This window comes from Tiliqua scincoides, chromosome 4, assembly GCF_035046505.1.
Source record: "Tiliqua scincoides isolate rTilSci1 chromosome 4, rTilSci1.hap2, whole genome shotgun sequence".
Classification (NCBI taxonomy): Eukaryota; Metazoa; Chordata; class Lepidosauria; order Squamata; family Scincidae; genus Tiliqua; species Tiliqua scincoides.
In genome coordinates this window covers 100,998,554-101,020,487 of record NC_089824.1, presented here as the reverse complement: position 1 = coordinate 101,020,487, position 21,934 = coordinate 100,998,554, and the positions used below count along the sequence as shown (strand labels likewise).

The 21,934-nt window shown below is 44.3% G+C and overlaps 1 pseudogene; it reads right to left on the bottom strand.

Annotated features, from left to right (window-relative positions):
* Positions 1-15,462: 15,462 nt before the first annotated feature.
* LOC136650039 (5S ribosomal RNA) lies at positions 15,463-15,581 on the bottom strand (annotated as a pseudogene).
* Between the last annotated feature and the right edge of the window lie 6,353 nt (positions 15,582-21,934).

Here is a 21,934-nt window from a genome sequence, read left to right as displayed (position 1 = left end):
GGGAACCACTGGTATGTTTTTTACAGTGCACTTACACTGATAGTATTTACAAAAAGGTGGTGAAGACCAGAATTTAATAAAGAATAAAAATGTATCTTCTGTTTTTAATAAATTAGAGACTACAGTTCTTAGGTAACAATTAATGGTGGGTTATTTTTCAGGATCTGGCCTCCAGTAAAATTAGACAAAACTATAGTCAGACACCCCCCTAAGTTTAACCCCCAACTTATCCGAGGGTCATAGAAAATTCCATGATTGTTGGCTCAAAACTTGCCCTCGGCTTATTTGTGGGGTCAACTGATAGGTGGGTGTCTGCGGTGATTCTAAGGGGGCCTCTGAAGAGAATTAGTGTAAGATAGGAGTTTAAAAATACAGATGTGAATGTAAAGGTTTTGTAGTGGAAACACACAAGATCCCTCGAGAAAATAGGGTGTGGTGTCAACAGCAGCCCTTGCCCAGACAGGTCCAGGAAGTATGGGGTTGAAATCTAGGCTTTTAGCAGTGGGTGTGCTGCGCAGCTACAGCCACTAGAGGTAACAGGTCTTTAGGGATAAAAGCAGCACCTGGAGAAGGAAGAGTTGGTGGGTAGCAGATGGACGGACAGGTGAACTGACTCATGGACTGGCTAACTAGCTAATGAACTACCTGACTGCCTGGCAAACTAACTCAGCTGGGACTGCTGAGTGGTGGCAAACTGAGGGGGCGCCACTGTACCTAGAAGAGACAACTGGGACACCTGCAACCCCACAGGCAAGCTGCTACTGGTTACCTTTCCGTTGGTACTGGGGTTCAGCAGTAGTTTCATACACCACTAGAGCTAGCCATGTTTGAGCCAGGGGGGCTAAGGACCAGATCCCAACCCCGTTCCCTGAGCAGGGTGGAGCAGCTGCAAGCCACTCCGCTCTCCTTGGACTTATGCCACCTCCTGAGGTGTCTCAAGTCTGAGGAGACCCATTGGGGATGTGATGGCTTACTAGGGGGAAAGGGGAAGAGTTTCCCCTTGCCTCCAGCTAAGCCACTTCAAGCCCCCATCTTGTGCTGGATACAATGCAGGCCTGCCTGTTCCAGAGCAAGATTGGATTGCGCTGTAATTAGCAACAAGTGGGCATAAGTTCTCTAGACCAAGTTTGGAAAGGGAATTTGGCAAAACAGGTTTAGTTAAAATTTCACTTCAGCCATGAATTCACAGGTGGTTTTATGTAAGCTATTCCTTCTCAGACCGCTAAACTTTCATATATATCCTGGCCCTCCATGCAGGCCTGCTGGGACTGCTGCGAGGACTGCTGATATGATCTGACTGAAGAATGTTCAGCAACTAGGAAAAGAAGTATACCAAGGGCATACCCTTGTTAAAGTCACCACCTCCTTAGTTTCAATGGGAGATACTTAAGCAATGGGCCCAATCCCATCCAACTTTCCAGTGTTGATGCAGCTTCAATGGAGCTGCATCTGTAAGTAAGGGAACAAAAGTATCCTTACCTTGAGGAGTCCTCTGCAATTCCTTCACACACACACACACACACACACACTGCAGGATGTAGCACACGACCCATTGACATGGCTGCATCTGTACTGGAAAGGTGGATAGGATTGGGCCCTTAAACTTGGACAAGATCTTTCCCTCAGTATTATTATTGCTCTGATTATGAACCCATTGCAGGAGCTCACAATGTCTGAAAGCTTTTTCCCTGGAGGCACTGACTGATGCAGTGATGCTAATGAGTTCCAGAACAGACTGCATGAGACATTTAGCAGCAGTTCTGGAAACTGGCACAGTGCAAAGGCACCAATCCAGCATCAACCTTCTGTAAGGGAGGGTGCTATTTTATTTGATTAAGAACAGGCGAGGAAGTTCACTAAATTCTGTGTAAATCCAGTCTCTCTAAATACTATTAAAGGAAGCCATTGTGATTTATGTCCTCTTTGTGCACTCAGTCTGTTGGAGCAGAGGTGCCAGCTGCTGGAATCAAGGCCAAAACAGTGAGCGCGAGGTCTGGGTATAAGTCAACAGAAGCTTGTTTATACAATGGAAGCCAAATGAAAATCCTGCCATGCTGTAGGCCAGCTCTAATGATCATTCTCCAGCAGGAAATGCTCTCTGGGCACTGTCTACGACTGATCATCATCTCATCTGCCTGCAAAAGCAGGGCTGACAGCACCGGAACTCTAGTGAGAACCTGGAGCAATAAAAGGCCTCAAGAGAGGAGGATGGGGTAGGGACTGGATCTGGCCCATGTGTGGAGTCAGTTGGTGCCCCACTCAAGAACTTGATAAGCGCTAGGGCATACCCTTGTGTTGAACGCATGACTTCAATCACCACATTCAGATACAAATCCTTCATTATGATGTTGAGGATCCAATTCTTTCCTCTGCCAGCCTATATAGCATATGGGGCCACTGCATGTGATGTGAGGGGCAACCAGATGTCCCAGGAGAGCTGAGTAAGAATCATTTTTACTTACTTCCCTATAGGTTTCCCTGAATCACTCCTTGATCACCCCACCCCAAATAATCCCAATCCTCCCCCCCAAACCACCACTAACATCTGCAAGCTGCTGTCAAGTGCGTGGGCCTCTGGCTGTTTGTGCTGGTGTACACAACAGCTTTCGCACCATCACTCACAAGATCCACCACCCTAAGCCCCAGATAATATTGCCAAACCTTCTAAATACAGAGAAACATATACTTATTTCCAACCCGTGTTCTTTCATTTTCTTTGCTGAAATAAAATACTCACTTAAAAGGAATGGCAGAGTACAGTATTTTTCTTTCCACAGTACCCCCAATATTGTTTCATTCTGGGGCATTCTAGGAAAATGCAGCAGCAACCACAAAAACATGGCAGCTCCCACTGATGGGTGCCACTTATCCCAGAATGCCCCAGAAGGACATCTCTCAAGACATTGGAGGGGGGAGCGATCTACAAGACATGGCCACAGAAAAGAGCTCTTCCACGGCTGTTAAACTTTAAGCAAAGTTTAAAGAAACAAAGTCCAATGCTCTGCTGCAGCTTGTCACCCCCCATGAAGTGGGTGGGGCAACACCCCAGGTGGTGGGCATGGTGATGTACCATCACTCTGCCCCCACTGGTTTTTTGGCTGTACCTTTTGATAGAACAAAGATAGAACACATTCTGCATGAAATTATGCATTGATTGATATATAACATGATGGTATTATTCCTACAAACTGATTTTAGTGATTTTGGTCACTAGTGGTGTCACACACACACACACACACACACACACACACACACACACACCCCAGGGTGTCAACTTACTAACACCTTATTGCAGCAGTCCTCAAACTTTTAGCACTGAGACCCACTTTTTAGAATGACAATCTGTCCAAGACCCACCAGAAGTGATGTCATGCTGGAAGTGACACCATCAGGAAAATTAAAATAAATAAGTATAAATAACTAAAGTAAAACAATCAATTAAATAAGCAGAAGCCAGCCCTGTTCCACCAAGTGAATTTCCTCTGTAGCCTGCCAGTTATTGCAATAACACCACCCCCTTCAAAACCAGTAAGGTTTTCAGCCCTACCCAGTGCCCAGTTCAATTTAAGAACTTCTGTTTAAACCAGATCACTGTCAGGATCCACCTGGCTTTGCAAGTCAGCAGAAGCCTCTGTTTTGATCCTTTTTAGGGGGGAGGAGACTGCCTTCTGGAGCACTTGTTTAGCTCTAGGTGCATAGGATCAGGACCATTCTGGTAGCCTTGCACTCTCCTTCACCTGATCCTCCACACCAGCCAAGGTACGTTTGCTTACTCGTGAGTAAATATGACCGTGAGGCTTAGTTTCGCTTTCCATAGGGCTCAATACATTCATCTACTTGGAAGGAGGGACTTCCTTCTCAGGTGTTTTTGGGGGCTGCATTCATTGGATCAGGACCATTCTGGTGTCGTTGGATTCCTCTCAGCCTACCCTTTCCAAAGGACTAAGGCAAGTTCGCTTTCTCATGAATAAACGCGCGATATGGCTCACTTTCACTTTCCATAGGGATCATGCATTTTTTGTTCTCCAGTTTTTGGGCCATAACTTTTGATAGAAAGGTGATATTTCACTCTGGTTTTTTGCATTGCAGTCCACTCAAGATTCCACATCCAACGGTATATAATGTGATGGGGTTACTCCTAACTACCTCGATTTTAGCGTGTCACCCCCCCAGTGCGCGTCACCCCCCTGTGCGTGTCACCCGGTGTGGCCCGCACCCCCCTAGCAATGCCACTGAATGGCACATATCAGAATTTCTCTAGCTTTTGTTTTCCAGCCAGGATAGGTTAATTCTTAAGTTCTTTCTTACTGGTACTAAGGGATGCTGTTTGTAAGTGGGCTCATTCAGTCAGGGAAGTTCCAAGTTAGAAATGGTATTTTATTTCTTATGAACCTTGTCTCTCATCTCAAGTGTAGAACATGACTGTTTATGTGTCTGTTTTTCCCTTATTTGACTTCAATAAACCTTTCTCAATTTGGTTAAGGTTGAAATCCTATCCGCACTTACCTGGGAGTAAGTCCAACTGAATACAATAGGACTTTCTCCTGAGTATCATGCACAGGCTTGTCATGTAGACCAACCTACCTAATTTTTTACCTAAGGAGCAGTTGGCCTCTGCAGCCTTTCTTATCCAAATGTTATCCCAAGACGTGGTGAAAGAGAGTGTGTATCTTGTATTGGCAACCTTCAGTCTCGAAAGACTATGGTATCGCGCTCTGAAAGGTAGTTCTGGCACAGCGTCTAGTGTGGCTGAAAAGGCCAATCCGGGAGTGACAATCCCTTCCACACCGGGAGCAAGTGCAGTCTGTCCCTGGTCTGTCTCCCTGGCTATGGGCCTTCCTTCTTTGCCTCTTAGCCTCAGACTGTTGGCAAAGTGTCTCTTCAAACTGGGAAAGGCCATGCTGCACAGCCTGCCTCCAAGTGGGCCGCTCAGAGGCCAGGGTTTCCCACTTGTTGAGGTCCATCCCTAAGGCCTTCAGATCCCTCTTGCAGATGTCCTTGTATCGCAGCTGTGGTCTACCTGTAGGGCGCTTTCCTTGCACGAGTTCTCCATAGAGGAGATCCTTTGGGATCCGGCCATCATCCATTCTCACGACATGACCAAGCCAACGCAGGCGTCTCTGTTTCAGCAGTGAATACATGCTAGGGATTCCAGCTCGTTCCAGGACTGTGTTGTTTGGAACTTTGTCCTGCCAGGTGATGCCGAGGATGCGTCGGAGGCAGCGCATGTGGAAAGCGCTCAATTTCCTCTCCTGTTGTGAGCGAAGAGTCCATGACTCGCTGCAGTACAGAAGTGTACTCAGGACACAAGCTCTGTAGACCTGGATCTTGGTATGTTCCGTCAGCTTCTTGTTGGACCAGACTCTCTTTGTGAGTCTGGAAAGCGTGGTAGCTGCTTTACCGATGCGCTTGTTTAGCTCGGTATCGAGAGAATGAGTGTCGGAGATCGTTGAGCCAAGGTACACAAAGTCATGGACAACCTCCAGTTCATGCTCAGAGATTGTAATGCAGGGAGGTGAGTCCACATCCTGAACCATGACCTGTGTTTTCTTCAGGCTGATTGTCAGTCCAAAATCTTGGCAGGCCTTGCTAAAACAATCCATGAGCTGCTGGAGATCTTTGGCAGAGTGGGTAGTGACAGCTGCATCGTCGGCAAAGAGGAAGTCACGCAGACATTTCAGCTGGACTTTGGATTTTGCTCTCAGTCTGGAGAGGTTGAAGAGCTTTCCGTCTGATCTGGTCCGGAGATAGATGCCTTCTGTTGCAGTTCCAAAGGCCTGCTTCAGCAGGACAGCAAAGAAAATCCCAAACAAGGTTGGTGCAAGAACACAGCCCTGCTTCACTCCGCTTCGGATGTCAAAAGGGTCTGATGTGGAGCCATCGAAGACAACAGTGCCCTTCATGTCCTTGTGGAAGGATCTGATGATGCTGAGGAGCCTGGGTGGACATCCAATCTTGGGGAGAATCTTGAAGAGGCCGTCTCTGCTGACCAGGTCGAAAGCCTTTGTGAGATCTATGAAGGCTATAAAGAGTGGCTGTCGTTGTATGTGTAAGAAATAAAGGGAGAACAGCTGAGAAGGGTCAGTTGTCAAAATGACCACTCTCTTTCCCCATCACACAGGAGGGGTTGCCAGCTAATAGACAGGCTCCCCCCAGGTGAGACAAGCCCCTCAGTTTGCTATGTGATCATAAACACGTATTGCTGCTGGTTGCAAAAGAACCTGCATGACAGTAGCATGTTGCAAATGAATTGACACCACTTGAGGATGGGCAGAAGTGCAGACTTGCAGGTGGTAGTTTGAGTCCTTCTCAGCCCCACCAATCACCACAGCCACCTAAAGATTTCATTGCAGCATTTTATATATGAAGGTATTTGATAGTTGACAGCCCTTGGAAATCATCCTGCTGTGAATGTTCCTGCTGTGAGTGCAAAAAGATGCCCTCATGGTTGCAGCTACAGTATGAGTTGTCATTGCTGTGGGTTGGTGTTGGCTTGTGTGTGCCTGTCGCTGCAGGTATGAAGATAAGCCATTATATCTCTGACACTGGTGCACGTTTCTGGAGGGTAGTCGCAGCAAAGTGATGGTGCCCAGACTTTTACTTCCAGAAGATTCCATCCCAGATCTCTCCAATTAAAAGGACCTCAGGTGACAAGGTTGCTAGGGATCTCCTTCTAGAGAGCCCCTAACAGTTGGGGCAGACAGTCAAATGCTAAATGGGTCAATGGTTTAAACATCAGACAACATTATCCAGTCTCTAATATATGACGTATTTTCATTCATTCCACCTTTATTGGCATAAACAATCCATCAAGAAAACAAAATTAAAACATTCAAGATAGCCACCAGTCTTTGATCAGGCATAGAAATACAGATGAATTTACAGATGTATTTTCTAATGTATCTTTACCAATACTCTTCCCAATCTTGTCAAAGAAACCCTCATGGAGATCACCATTTATAAACAATCCCTAAAGGATCCCAATCCTATCGAATTTTCCAGTGCCAGTGCAGCTGTACCAATGGAGCGTGCACTGCATTCTGTGGAAGGGAGGCAGTCACAGAGGTCTAGACGAGGTAAGGGAACATTGGTTCCCTTACATCGGGGCTGCATTGCAGCTGCACTGGAGCTGGAAAGTTGGATAGGATTGGCCCCCAATAAATGAAGCACAGAACTGAATACTCACAATTAATTGAATGGGCTGTTTTCAGCAAGCAAGGTCCTTGAACTAATCCATTCTGGGCCATGAGGATGAATCAAGCATTTTTCAGTATTTTTCAAACAGTATTTTTCAGAGAAAATGTGGTTGTGATCTTGACAAAGAGTATGATGGCTTGAATCCTGATTAGCCACTTTATTTGTGGCCATCATCTCCAGAAAAAAAGGAGACACTTTCCACTGGTGCAAGAACTTCTTCTAGTCATGGAAGGTGTTACTGTGAGCAAAGCTGCCAGTTGGGATCCAAGCACATTTGTTTGCAAGCCCCTTTGGACTGAATGGGAGCCATGCAAGAATAGCCCTGTGCACTTGGCCTTCTCTTATTCATTGCAGTTGGGCTTACACGGGAGAACTCTCCAAAGGCTTGCGCCTCAAGTCTTCTGTTTGTGCAAGTGGCCTTTTGCATTGGTTTCAGCACAGAAACCTTCTTTGTTGTTCCATTTGAACATGGCCCTGTCAAAACTCAGAACAGCAGGGCCCTAACATCATCTTGACTATATGTACACTTGGTCAGGCTGTGTAAACTTTGACATGTGGATGTCAATCTTTCTCATATTTGCAGATGGCTTTATCAGAGTGTGATTAGTTTCCAGAACAAATTTGAGCAAAAGAAAACATTACCTACAGTATGTAAGCCAACAAGACCCGCTAGTTTTCAGATTTGTCTATTTACATGGGCACTGGCTGTTTTGCTAAGGCTCTCTAAAAGGGACGGTAATTGAACGGTGCCAGTATGTTCGTAGAAGATGATGAGTTGTAAAGGTTTTATAAACAAGCAGGGTGGATTTGGCCATAGCCTTTTTTCCCTTGTAATGTTTGTTAATCCCATTGAGCAAGTCTGCACCTAACATAGAACAAATACTCTAGAATTTGGAGGTGTCAATAGTGTAACTTTGTTTGTAAAATCATTCTCCGATATCATCAGCAAGTTTACCAAATGTCCCATGGCCAAATATAATAAAAGTGTTAAGTAAGCGCTTGTGGAGAAACAGGGGGAAACATCTTTGCTATTTTTAGTCCTGCACTCCTGTTTGTTAAAGGATCACAGCAGATAAAATGGGACAATGACTAATAAATTCAGTCATTATCCTTATATGTTTGTTGATGTGTGTGGCTTCCCGAGTCATTTAACGTATGAAGCGGAGTGTATTTGCTTTCAGTGGATAGCTCATTCAGTTCACTGGAGGATTGTATATGAATGACTCCAGGTTTTCAAAGCATCCTGTAGAGGAAGAAGAAACTCATACTTGGAATCTTGTGGCAGTTTTGTTTACAAAGGAATCTGAGGAACATATAAAAAGAAAGGCAGACAAGTTAGTGCCCCAGATATATAACAGAGATGTGCCATTTAGGGACAAACTAAATGGGGATATTTGAGTACATCTCTTTCTCTTTAACTTTACACACACACACACACACACACACACACACACACACACAATGCAAGGAGAGGGGGATTTAACCCGTTCTCCCCACACCATGAATGTCTTTTCCTACTGGGGCAAACAGCAGCTTTGGGGGCAATTTTAATCAGGAAAATGGCACAAAGGAAGGTGCCACCTGCTCCCCAATGTCCTGATCCCCACAGATGCAATTTGTAAAAAAGGAAAGGAAAGAAACAGGGATACATTTACACATTTCTTACCACTTCTAGGTTGTCCTTTATGTCTCATTAACACTTGCCTAGTTACATCTTTGTTGAAGCCTTCAACAGTTAAAATAATCTAGAAATTGCTCAAAAACCTAAAAAGTTAATTATATACATTCAAAGAATTCTCATATTCATATTAATTTAGAACCAGAAAAGTGGTGTATGTATTAGACACAATACAACCAAAGGTAAGCACTTGTAAGTCCTTTTGACTTAAAACAGTGAGTTAAGCACAATCCTGTGTCTCGCATTGAAAAGAAATGGTACTTAAAAGTGCTTAATTTTGGTTGGATTGTGTCCCTTGTTATAAATTATTATTGATTTAGCACCCTCTGGCCCCAATCCTATTGGTGTCTAGCACTGCTGGAACAAGTGTTCCAACAGAGCTCGGCACTTTCTGATATGTGAATCAGATGCAAAAAAAAGTGAGTGTTTCGGTGCATTTTTCTGGGAATAGGAGTCCATAGCTATCATCAGATTCTCAGAGGTTCATGGGCCAAAATAAAAAAAAAAAAAAAAAAAAGGTTAGACCCCACTGGTCTAGGGTTATGCAGAGACAGCCTAGTTTGTATAGGCACAAGCTCTTTCAGAGTTTCCATGTGTGGGGTGAAACCAGCCCCCTCTATTTGCATTCAGATGAATGGTCTGAATTGGACTATTGTGCCCTGCTCTGGATGCTCCACACACTTTGGGGAGAACCTTTTTGGGCTGCAGTGGAAGGACACTGGGGGGGGGGGGGAATGCTCAGTGTGCCTGTAGTGTTCCATACTGAACCCTAGCCATGGAAAAGTACATGAATGTTTGATTCAGCTATCTCCATAGAATGCAATCAAATCCTACAGTTCACTTGCTATAATCACACTGCACTTTGTGGAAGGCCCTCATGCAAATATATTGTGCATCTTTTCTTTTAGCATGAGTGAGGAGCTATAAATCCTACCCTCCTTGCCTCACCTTTTCTTTGTTTTCCTTAAATAGTTCAATAAAAAATCAAAGGAAGCACCAAATCAGTAAACTTTGGGCACAATCCATTGGGAAGTTCTCCTGCACTCGCACACAGTTGAAATGAGTGGGAGTTGCACAAGAGAAACACTCTTGTGCAGATCCCACGCAGTTTAATGAGGCTTGCCCAGGAGAACATCTCAATGGTTTGCACCCCTGGTGTTTCCCCTGTATTTTTTTCTTTAAATAACTTGATTTTAAAATATAAGTATAGTATTTACTTGGTGAATACATGTGTATGAAGCTGCTGACAACAATGCCGGCACTTGGGGTTAATAAACACACCCTGTCGTTTGCAGTATTGATGGCAAAAGGAGATGAAATGGCTGTGACATTTAAAGGAGGAATTTGTGAACCACAAATATGAGCATGAGTGACACAGCATGGCAGCACATAAAATCAATACAAATAACCCAAGCCTTAATACTTTGATCCCAGGGAAGAGCGCTGCATTATCAGAGACGGAAGAGCAGCATCAGTCCTGGATTTGATTGTTGTGTGTTATTGACTAACTCGCACAAAGAGGCACAGAGCCAATAACAATTAGGATTTTTTTTTTTTATTGGGAGACTATCCCCCACTGCTTCACTTTGAAAGAGATTTCAGGGTCTTTATACTACTTTAGAAGTAGTATTCAAACGATGCAATTAGGGGTCTTTTGGACAATCTGTGCCGGTGGTGTAGCTGTAGGGGGGCGGCACACTCAGCTGGGCAGGGAAGTGGTCAAGCGGCCCCTCCCTTCGGAGCGATTCCTGGTCGAGGGGGCAAAACAGAGCCGTACAGCTCCATTCCCCCCCTCCGGGAATGGCTCCAAAGGGAGGGGCCGCTCACCCACCTCCCTGCCTGGCTGAGTGCTCCGCCCCCTCTCCAGCTACGCCGCCGTTCTATTCCCCCCTACATAACTAGGTGGTGCGGATTGGCATGTCAAGTGTGTGTGTGGGGGGGGGGAGACACGCACACACACTTCTTCTTAAGTGGTGGTCAGGTCAATTGGATGGTACGTTTTTAGGTCTTCACACATCCAAAGGAATACCACCCCTGAAACTATGACAAGTTTGTATGCAGTGATGGGCTCTAGTAGAATCAGAACCTGTCCAAGACAGTGCCATCACTACGGTTTGCATCACCCAGTGCAGGAGATCAGCATGTTACCCCCATGATGGACCTCCTCCTATGCAGTGGGCAGGGCAACTGGTAATCCACCATTGCCCCACCCTCATGGTTTTTTGCTATAACTTTTGATAGAGAAGAGGTATTTCAATGTGGTTGGTTTCATTGCGTTCTGCGTGAAATTATACATCAAATAATGATATTATTGATATAATGATATATAGCATGATGGTATTATTATTGATGGTATGATGGTATTAATAATGATATATAGCATGATGGTATTATTCAAAAATACCACGTTTTTCAAAGTTTTGACCAACAATGATGTCACCTCCCCTCCCCGTGCGCATCACCCGGTGTGGCCCACACCCCCTGGTGATACCACTGGTCCAAGGTCTGAACTGCATTGTTGGCACTGCATTGTTGCATGATCCTATTGTGCCTCTCTGCTGATGAAGCGAGCACTCTGCCTGTGCAGACTGTCACGAACATGCCGTAAAGCACATCATGGCAGTGTAGGAGTTAGCATCACCATGGCCTGTGCCATCCCACTAATGCCAGCACAGGGTCCAGTGTATGCCAGAGTAGGTAAGCTCCATGCTGAGCAGAGGAGGAGCAGGGGAAGGGCAAGGGAAGAGCAGGGAAGGAAGGAGAAGAGGTGTAACAGGGCAGGGGAGGCTGGGGAGGGGAAAGGGATTGACAGTCTGGGTCCCTGGAGGGGTGTGGAATTGGTGGCCCTGGTCTATACCATATCCTATCCCCCTTCCCAGGCTGGATCTGCTGACTTGGATCCACTTGGACTTGCACCAGCGATTTAGCAGGTGCAGGTCTGAGTAGACCCGTTGCCACGGCTAGGGCTTTATCTGGGGCAAGGGGACAAATGTTCCCTTACCTCAAGAAGACCTCCAGACTGCAAAATCCCCCATGAGATATAGCACAAGTCACACTGGCCCCACTCTATTGGCGCAGAATTTCAATAGGACTGGGCTGCCCATCCATCTTCAAAAAAGAACAATTATAATAATGCACGAGCTGCCAAACTCCACACACAACATGTCTAGTTTTGCTCTAGCTCCAGTCCTGACATGCAAATTTACCCACAATCCATCTGTTTTGGCCCAAAACGTGTTGATGTTTACTCAACCATAACACAACCATTCTTAAAGAACTGACTAGGTTCTGCCCTGGTTTTGGCTTTTCCCATTGGACAAGGGTGATTGAAGTTAAAAGTTGAGAACCCTGATTGAGATTGTATAGCATACTTCTTAAGTTACTAGGTGCTTCGCTGTATATCATTTCACTGATTCATCATGGCTGAAATACAGGTGCATGTATTACTATAGAATACCACAAAAGCCAATTTGCAAGCTCATTATTGCTCACTCATTGGCTAATTTGCTCTTAAACCAATTCCAAATGGATGCCTCTGGTGTGAATTTGCCACCACAATAACGACGTGGGGGAGAGGTTTTCTTGGCCATGAGCTAAGTGTTCTGCTCAATGTCACAAATGTGAATAGCCAGAGTTTTGAAAGCAGGAAAGCCAGAGCGGGAGGCCCTGGAAAGGTGAAAGCCGCCATCATTGTTTGAGTTCTGTTTGTTAATGTGTGTACAGAGGAACTCTGTTTGTTTGTAGGTCCTTAGTAGAAGTGTGTCTAATGTTGACTTTCAGAGTCTAATATTGTTTGAATTTTCTATCATGAGCCACATCGCCAGAGTGCTCTTTTCCTTTGGTGTTTGTACATTCATTACCTTTTTAAATGTCTTGAAGTAGTAAACAGTTAATTCTCTCCGCTATTCCATTGTTAGTGGGAACACAAACACCAATACTGGGAGAAGATCCCATCTGTGTATCTTTTGCAATCGATTATTCTGGTTGCCTAAGTCGAACGTCCTGCACAGCCTTTAAACCATGTAACAGAACTCTAATAAAATTGCAGAAATACAACAGCTAATAATAAAGATTAGGAAAGCATCCACTGGAATTGCCTCAACTGGCTTATTTATTTTTGCAATTTATTTGATAATACATTGCCACACCAATGAAGCACTTGAGCCAATGTAGAACATATATGCATGTAAATTAAAACAAATACAAAATTAAAACCCAAACAGCAGACATCATAACAGAAAGCAGCAAATCAAAAGGATGGTGTTCGGGCAGCATTTCCCCCCCCCCCGGTAGCAGGTTGTTTAACCCATGATGCACATAGACTAATCTGCCCTGTCAGTTTTGCTGCCCAACAAAAATTGGAACACAATCCACTGGTGGGTCCCAGATCCACAGTTTGAGAACTGCTGCCCTAAAGTATCCTTGGTCCAGGTTATTAGCATTTCATAGCTTGTTATGATCCCCCTGAGTCATGCTCAGATGTAACAAACTTTGAATCAAGATGTGGTAACATTTCACTTAGAATTTCACTTGCAGTTAGGAAAAGTTGCTTTCAGATGGCGCAAGGGAAATAACGAGGACAAGCAACATGGTGGTGTCAGTGGTTGGCCCAAGAGGCCGTAGGCCAAGGTTGACCCCTGGCAAGGCTGACCCCTGAACCAGTAACGGTGTCCAATGTGTCATCAGGAGATTGACAGAGGGTGTCATGGGGAGGTACAGTGTTTGGCTTTGCCCCAGAGCCCCCACCAACCTGGCTCTGACACTGGGAGTGTGTGGTATGATGGTTAAAAGGGTGAAATAGAGTTAAGGAGATCTGAGTTTGAATCTCTGCTGAGTCATCAAGCTCACTGAGGAGAAGGCCGTAACCATCTCACCAACGTTGACCCATCAGCATTTTGAGTGGCCACAAATGGTTTCATAAATCTGTTTCTGCGACCTGGCTCCCACTGCAAAATCAAGGGGATTGTCAGACTGTAATACATAGTGAGTGGGATATATTTGGTGTAGTGAAGCCTGTTTGTTCTGGGGGGATAAGCCTTAGTAAATTGATGCCTTTAGTACACTGATGATGATGATGATGATGATGATGATGAGAAAGTATCGGTGTTGGCATATGCGTGTGCACAGAAGACAGACACAGGTGCACACCAAGTGACCTATTTTGAGCATGAGCAAGTGTGTGTCCTGTCTGGGAGCAATGCATTGTAAGCAAGAGAGAAAACATAAAAGGGCATTTCACGCCTAAAATCCCTCCAATTTAAAAATAAATACTGTAAAAGGGAAAGAAAAGTGAACACTGCTGTGTGTTCATAAAGGAATAGAATGCAAAATGACATTTTTACAGAACTGGAAACAAAATTATGATGTGAATCATAATACTAAGTGTGCACTATGGCCCTTTATTCCATTATTTCCATATCTTATCATAACCCTCGGATCAAAACATTTGCCCAACCCCTGATTTAGATATAGATGACATAATGGAAGATTAAGGAAAGGACAAGAGGAGCATAATATTTTATTGTAGACATTCACCAGCTGCTCCTTGCTAAGGCAGGGAGAGCTGCCCTGTGGAACGGCACACGGACAGCCCATAAAAAGCCATATATGCTCACATATGCACAAGCAGGCTATGTACCTGCAGGTGTTTGCTTTCTTCTTGATAACTAATCAGGAGTCACCAGATTGCAAGGAACAAGTAGAACAGGTACAGCCTTACTGCCAACTGTTTGGATTAAGCTACAAAAAGTTTACTCTCACAGTTTTTTGATGGGCTTTGGAATATAGTGGATGCTGCCCTTGACACCAGGTAGCACGTATTCTATTAACCATTCCCTATCCTCATCTCTGCTGCTCCTTCAAAAGACAGCCTTACTTCCTTATGTATTTTTCTGGATGTGTAGAGACTGATTCACACATTCATTTTCAGGTCATTTTGAACGTGACGAGATCAGCCCTAGTCGACATCATAAGACAGTGCAATTTGTTTTTCCCCCCATTTTCATACTCTCAAACACTGTCCAACCAGAGGCTGGATATGGACAAGGTCAGTGCATGTCATCACCTCACCTGTGTTTTGGAGCAATTCCCAGCCCTAGATAGATAAAAATTATTCCAGCAGGTTTCAGCAGACTGCATCCATATGACAGCATATAAGGATCCTTGCATGCTTATATGTGGAGAGGTGGTTTAGGGAAGGAACGAGAAAGTAGAATAATTATAAAAAGGGGCTTTGATCCTTGCGCAATTGGTGTGCATTTGAAGTTATACAAGTTATACAGTTATAATATGCAAATATTCCATAATAGAGTACTGCCCTAGCAAATCCTTTATTAATTTTGAGCGAGCACTTACCTATCCTAAAGAAGCTCCTGAGAAATTCCGTACATGTTCCGTAAGACATGTTGCTGTCTTAACAACCTAATCCTATCTACCCCTGCCAATTCTGACACATCACCAGAATGCTCAATGCATTCTGCAGGTAGGGAGGGAGGGTCTCCTCCAGTAAGAGAACAGTTGTTCCCTTGCCCAGAGATAAGCCTCCAGTGGTTGGTTGGTAACCTTTAGTCTCGAAAGACTATGGTATAAGCCTACAGCACCCAGTATTCCCAGGCAGTCTCCCATCCAAGTACTAACCAGGCCTGACCCTGCTTAGCTTCCGAGATCAGATGAGATCGGGCATCTGCAGGGTTACAGTGCCACATTGAATCTACATGGATATGTGCCAACGGTTTTACTGGAGCAAGTCCAAGGGGACCCAGTAAGGTAGATCAAGACCAGGAAGGAGGATATTAGCGGAGCTGCTACCGCCCCCTTCCTGGGGCCTTGACACACACCCTCCCTGCTCCGGTGTCCACCCCATTCCTCCCCCTCCTTGTTCCACCCACCAACTTACCAGTATTGGGGCTGTTCAGGAGGCTGCTGGCTCGGTGCCATGGTCACTCACCACTTGCAATGGTTGCATGGAATGGCGGGTTGCACTTTGCAACCACCATAAAGCATGCTGCACTGCTGGAACACAAGTTCTGGTGGCACAGCAGATTCATAGAACTGAGCCATAAATGTTCACACTGTGAGATCCCCAGGCCCCCTTGGAATGTTGCTGGGCCATAATTCACGAATTGTACTCAATCAAATCGCTTCAACCTTCAGGCATTGAGAGAGATTCTAGAGTGCTGGTCGCAACTTACACATTGCTTCTTTGGAACCCTAAGTATGGACTGCAGTGCATGTAGCTGCTCGGGTTGCCTGTACTGTTAGGCCAGCCCTATTAACAGCACTTGCAATCTATGGGGATCAGCTCCAGTCAGCGCATTTGAAGCAGCCCAAGCCAGCGTACTGTAAAGTTTGCTTGTTTGAATAAGGAAATGCGGATATCAAGAAAGTAAACACCAGCTGTTCTTGATGCAGGGAAGGCTGTAATTATGGTGATGTATGCCTCTTGCCTTGTGCCTGGTCTAGAAAAGATACAATATTGGGGTCATAATCATGTTAATATGTCTCATAGGTTAAGGAAACAGGATGGTCAACAGGCCTTTCCACATGTGATGAAAAGGAAGAGTTGAAACTAGGACAATGGGAATATGGCAGCAATTTCCATTGTGTGCTTACATAAAACTTGCTGGTTGTAAATTACTGTTGTTAATAAGAGAGAAAGTATGAGCTCAGAGAGCAGCTGTCATGTAAAAGCCAATATTTAAAGCCAATATGTTTGCATTACAATTATATTTACCTTTAACATCTTTGGGGCATTATTAATTTCCTGCTTTATTGCCCAGTTTCACATTTTATTTTACATAATGAAGCTTTTTACTCCTCTGTGAACCTGTAATTGCTAATTGCCATAGACAAATTTTGGGTGTTATGGTGTGAATGCTAGGATCACAGATGCTCCAGGTAATATTTCTTAAGCTCCTTTTAGATACATTTAATTAAATCAAATGTGGCTTACCCTTTGCGATCCTCACAGGACAAAGTGAAGATGATTTGGATCACAGACTTTTTTTACAGGGCAAGGAAGGGTTTGTGTCTGAATTCCCACAGATCTGGGTGTACTTATTGGTTCTTCAGCACACTGGTTTGTGTCTGAATTCCCACAGATCTGGGTGTACTTATTGGTTCTTCAGCACACTTCTGGTAGCGGTTGGGCAAGTTGCTTCAGTCATAGTCGTTCACATATTTATGAGCATATCATTTTAGGATACCTCCAGATGTTGCCCCAGTTTGGTCTCAGAAGCAAAAACTGGATATTTTGTTAAAGAAATATGGGTTGCTGACACTAGGGACTCATAAAGTAAAGCGCATGGAAAGGAAAACTAAGCAAAAAGGTTGTTCACAACTGCTTTTGGAAAGAGGACCCAATGGGGGCACAATTACAAACCATGCACTTGAAGGAAAAGCTGAGAGAACTGCAGAAAGTGGAAGCAGATTGTACAGTTTGCAGGGCAGTCTTCAGCGCCCTTGCAAACCACTTTTGGGTCACACTACCCCCTTCCTTGGCCCTGCCTTGCCCCAGAATGCATTGTGTAATCCAAAAGTGGCTTATATGGGTACATAAGACTGCCCTGCAGCCCTGCAAATGGTGTGGTTTTGCAACCTAAAGATAGGGAAGGCTGTTTTCTTACTGGTTTTTACTCTTTAATACATTTTTAAAAGGGGACTCCCGCATCCAAGAATAATGAAATCCTCAGATGCTGGACTTATGGATAAGGCAGGTCCACTGTACAAATATGGTTGCATTGTAGACTTCTATACAGACATTGAGATATACTAATACTTTTGTTTTCAATCTTTTGCTAATAATCCCTAGAATGGAATTTGCTTTACCACCACCCCCTTCCACACATCATCTACCATCATGATGCTGAGATTCATTCCTGGTTAGCTACCACCAGTGCTTTGGATTTTTGGTCCCAATGTGTGTCATGACTTACATTTTGTCCATTCTCCCAATCTGGAGAAACCTTTTTGGAGCACTTTGCATACTGCTTGAGAGCTCACAATTCTGAATAGTTTTGTGTTATCTACAAACTTGGCTATCTCAGCTTTCAGACCTGGTTCCAGATCACTAATAAAGAAATTAAGCCACTTCTGCCCAACGTTGCATATACGCAACAGGGACCAAATGTGTACACCTGTGGGCTGGACAGAAATGGGTTAAATAGCATCTGTTTCAAGATGGATCCTTGCTGCACTTCTTTCCACTGTGAATTTGTGATAAAATCACTTGTAATAAAATGGAGTTATCTTTTGCTGCATGTGTTCATGAGGACTATGTATTATGCATTTGTGCCATTTATGATTGGCACAGGTTTTATATCCTCCACTCCATACAGAGTGAAGCCTTGTCTGCAATCGACTTTGTGTTTTCATGTGACCTTGGATCTTTATTGTCTCTCCAAATGGATGCCTCCAGATGGAATGTGTAACATTAATAACCCTGGTAGGCAAACGCCCGTATGGTTTTGTTAACCACTGTTTGTTTACAGGGACATTTGTGTAATGCAAATTAACCTATAAATGAAGATAGATTGCACTTCTTGGAGATTTTCAGGGAAGTGTTTATATCATGGAAAAGATCAGAAAACTTTGTTTCTTCTGCAGGCTTCCCCCCCCCCCCCCCAAGTGTCATCTGAAAAAAGATCATTACCGTATTAGGGCCCAGTCCTATCCAACTTTCCAGCACTGGTGCAGCCACAGTGCAGTCCCGAGGTAAGGGAACAAATGTTCCCATACCTTCTGGAGGTCTCTGTGACTACCACCCCACCGCAGGATGCAGTGCACATCCCATTGGCATAGCTACACGACCACTGGAAAATTGGATAGGATTGGGTCCTTAGTCATTTGTTCAATGTAGATTTCAGTAATGTTCCAGACATCAGTCAGAGAGGATGTTGCACTGCAAGTCCTCAAGACAGCAAGATGGAAATGATGAATTGCCAGTCACCATTTTCTGAAGGAATCATTTTTTTTCCCCTGTCCATAATAGAGATGGGTAATAATAGGATGGCAGTGGCATGGAGACAACATAAAGACTTTATTCAAGGCAGTTTACATAGGCAGGCTTTATCTAAATCCCTATTTAAATAGGGATTTTTACAATTTCAAAGAAGGTTCTTTCTTTCAAGAACCACTACATTCAGGTGTTTCATTCCGATCTCGCCTCCATCCTCCCACGCTCAGAGCAGATGGAATAGCTCGGCTTCAGCTTGTCAGCTGCTTCAAGGTGGCCTCGAACTGGCGACCTTGTGGATGTTATCTTCAGGCAGATGGAGGCTCTACCCTCTAGACCAGACCTCCTGCCCAGACAGGCCTGGATGTCATCTGAGTTGGAAAAGAAAAGTCAGATTCTGTGCCAAGACAACCTGAATTCTGTTCCCTTGTGTACACTATGCAAATCAAGCACATTAGTATGACTTTTATTTGCATGATTTATTATGCTTTTTGCGTTTTGTTTTTAATTGCAGAATGTGTTCTGCTTCTGCTAGTTACGAAGGAAAAGACTTAAGCCCCACCCCCTGAGCAATGGAAATATTATTCAGCCACTCTTTCATTTCCAAGATTCATCACATGTTGCCTACACACTATCAAGTATTTTTTAATAGCCATAATCAGTGGAAACGTCATTATACTTTTGTCTTTAAATGCGAGCTAAGATTCTTAGAGAACAGAGTTCTTCTATAGACAATTTTGTGTGTCAGCTAGGGTTCCCAGAGAATCTGGGCATGTGCATGGTATCCTGGGGCTGCAGAAATGAGAAGACAGAGAAATCTGGCCTATACCACCAGCCGAAGGAAGATGGACCACTGGAAGATTATATTCTCTCAGAAGAGCACCGTGGCAAGGAAAAGGCTGGCCTCATCCTTTCTGGCCTCCTTCTTGGCCTCCCATATCACCCAGAGAAGAAGGAGCTGAAGAGGGTATTGAATAGAGCAGAAGAAAATGTGTGGGTTGTTGTTGTTTTTTAACTCAACTACATGTTGTTCAGACAGTAGTGGAAAGGCCCAGGGCAGAAAGACTTTGGTAAATGGTCCATCTAAGCCAAGGACCGTTGAAAGTATATATAAAAAATATTTTTAAAAGCATATATAACACTGTTCTAAAATGCTCAAAACATGTGCACATTTTTTCCTTGGAAGTTCAGTACATTTTTTTTTTCTTGCACCTGTGCAGTGGTGTAACTATGGAGGTGCGGGGGTTGCAGGCCACAATGGATGACACACACAGGAGGGTGTCACCACCACTCACCAAAATGTTTTAAATCTTGATATTTTTGAATAATACCATAATGTGTGATTTCATGCAGAATGCAATGAAACAAACCTCATTGAAATAGCTCTATTCCATCAAAAGTTATAGCCAAAAAACCAGCGGGGGAGGGGTGAGGGTACATCACCACATCCACCACCCAGGGCACTGCCCTGCCCACTGCATGGGAGGAAGTCCATCACAGGGGTGATGCACTGGTCTCCCACATTGGGCAATGCAAACCCTAGTGATGCCACTGCAGCTGTCCATTGTTTTTGTCCCCTCCTTTGTCCACTTTGTTGGTCTCCTTTTTTTATTTCCTATCAGGTTAGAAGTAACAATTAGAGTGATGTGCTGTTCAAATTTTGCATCATGTGCCCCCTGAAGATGCACCTCACCAGGTACAGTCTATGAAAGCTGTGTCAATCTGGCAGTTCCTTTGTGTTCATGCACATTTCACTTCACATGCGCACTAGGTAGCCAAGATGTACCAGACATCCAGAACTAAGAGGTGTCACTTCTAGAGATTTAGGGGAATGGGATGAAACCTGAAAAATGTCAACTGCAGTACACATCTATGCCCATTAAACATGTGGCTGATTGCCCAGAGCAGGGGTGCCCAAACCCTGGCCCTGGGGCCACTTGTGGCCCTTGAGGACTCCTAATCCGGCCTGCTGGGAGCCTCCAGTCTCTAATGAGTTCTGGCCCTCCAGAAACTTGCTGGAGCCCACCCTGGCCCGATGCAACTGCTCTCAGTGTGACAGCCAACTGTTTGACCTCTCATGTGAGCTGTGGGACACGGGCTCCCTCCACTGCTTGCTATTTCATGTCTGTGATGCAACAGTGGCAGCAAAGGAAAGGCCGCCTTGCTTTGTGCAAGGCCTTTTATAGGCCATGAGCTATTGCAAGACCGTCATTCATTCATGTAAGTTCCATCTCTAGTATAGTCATTTATGTAAATTTATTCAAATTTGAAATGTAAATTAACTCTTTTTTCCCGGCCCCCAACACAGTGTCAGAGAGATGATGTGGCCCTCCTCCCAAAAAGTTTGGATGCCTCTGGTCCAGAGTGTTAGCAGATCCTTTATGCTTTAGAACCCTCGACATTTGGCTTGTGTTACTCTTTGCAGCACTTTGCCCCCTGAATTCCCTTCTCTTTCCTGTTGTGTCTCATTTAAATAAACTGCGCCAAGATCTCTCCAGTTTTGACCTTTCCATCTGTAGTACACAATCTGACTGCTTCTTCCTACAAAAGGAAGAGCATCCATTTTCTTCATCCCTTCCTTTTTTTAATAAAATGTATCTGTCATCACAAGGGAGAGAACTTACTGCTTCTCAGTCTGCAAAATGAACTGGTGCCAGTTCAAGCCGACTCTCACTGAATACACAATTTCAGATGTTTTCCTCCTAGGTGACTGACATTGCATTTACAGCTGCTACCCTTGGTCCAAAATCATGAAAAAAATGAAAGTTTTACTTTCAGGTCATATTTTTCCAGCATATATAGGCTGCACTATACTCTGGTCACATCTTCTCAAGTAATAAACTTGTGCAGTGCATTTTGTATTGAAGGAGCAGGTTTTAGTAATATACGGCAGAATGCCCTTCCTGGACTGAACAATTTTAGGCTGCAGGTGGGGAAATTACATGTTTTAATGCTCCTCGTGTAAGAGAGAATGAGATCCTTGAAAACTAGCATATCAGGCAGAAGGCTAAACTAAGCTAACTTATATGCAGGAAGCTTTTTTAAAATATGAAACATCCCAGCATATGAATCCCCATCCTGAGGGTGATATAATTCAGGCAAGACAG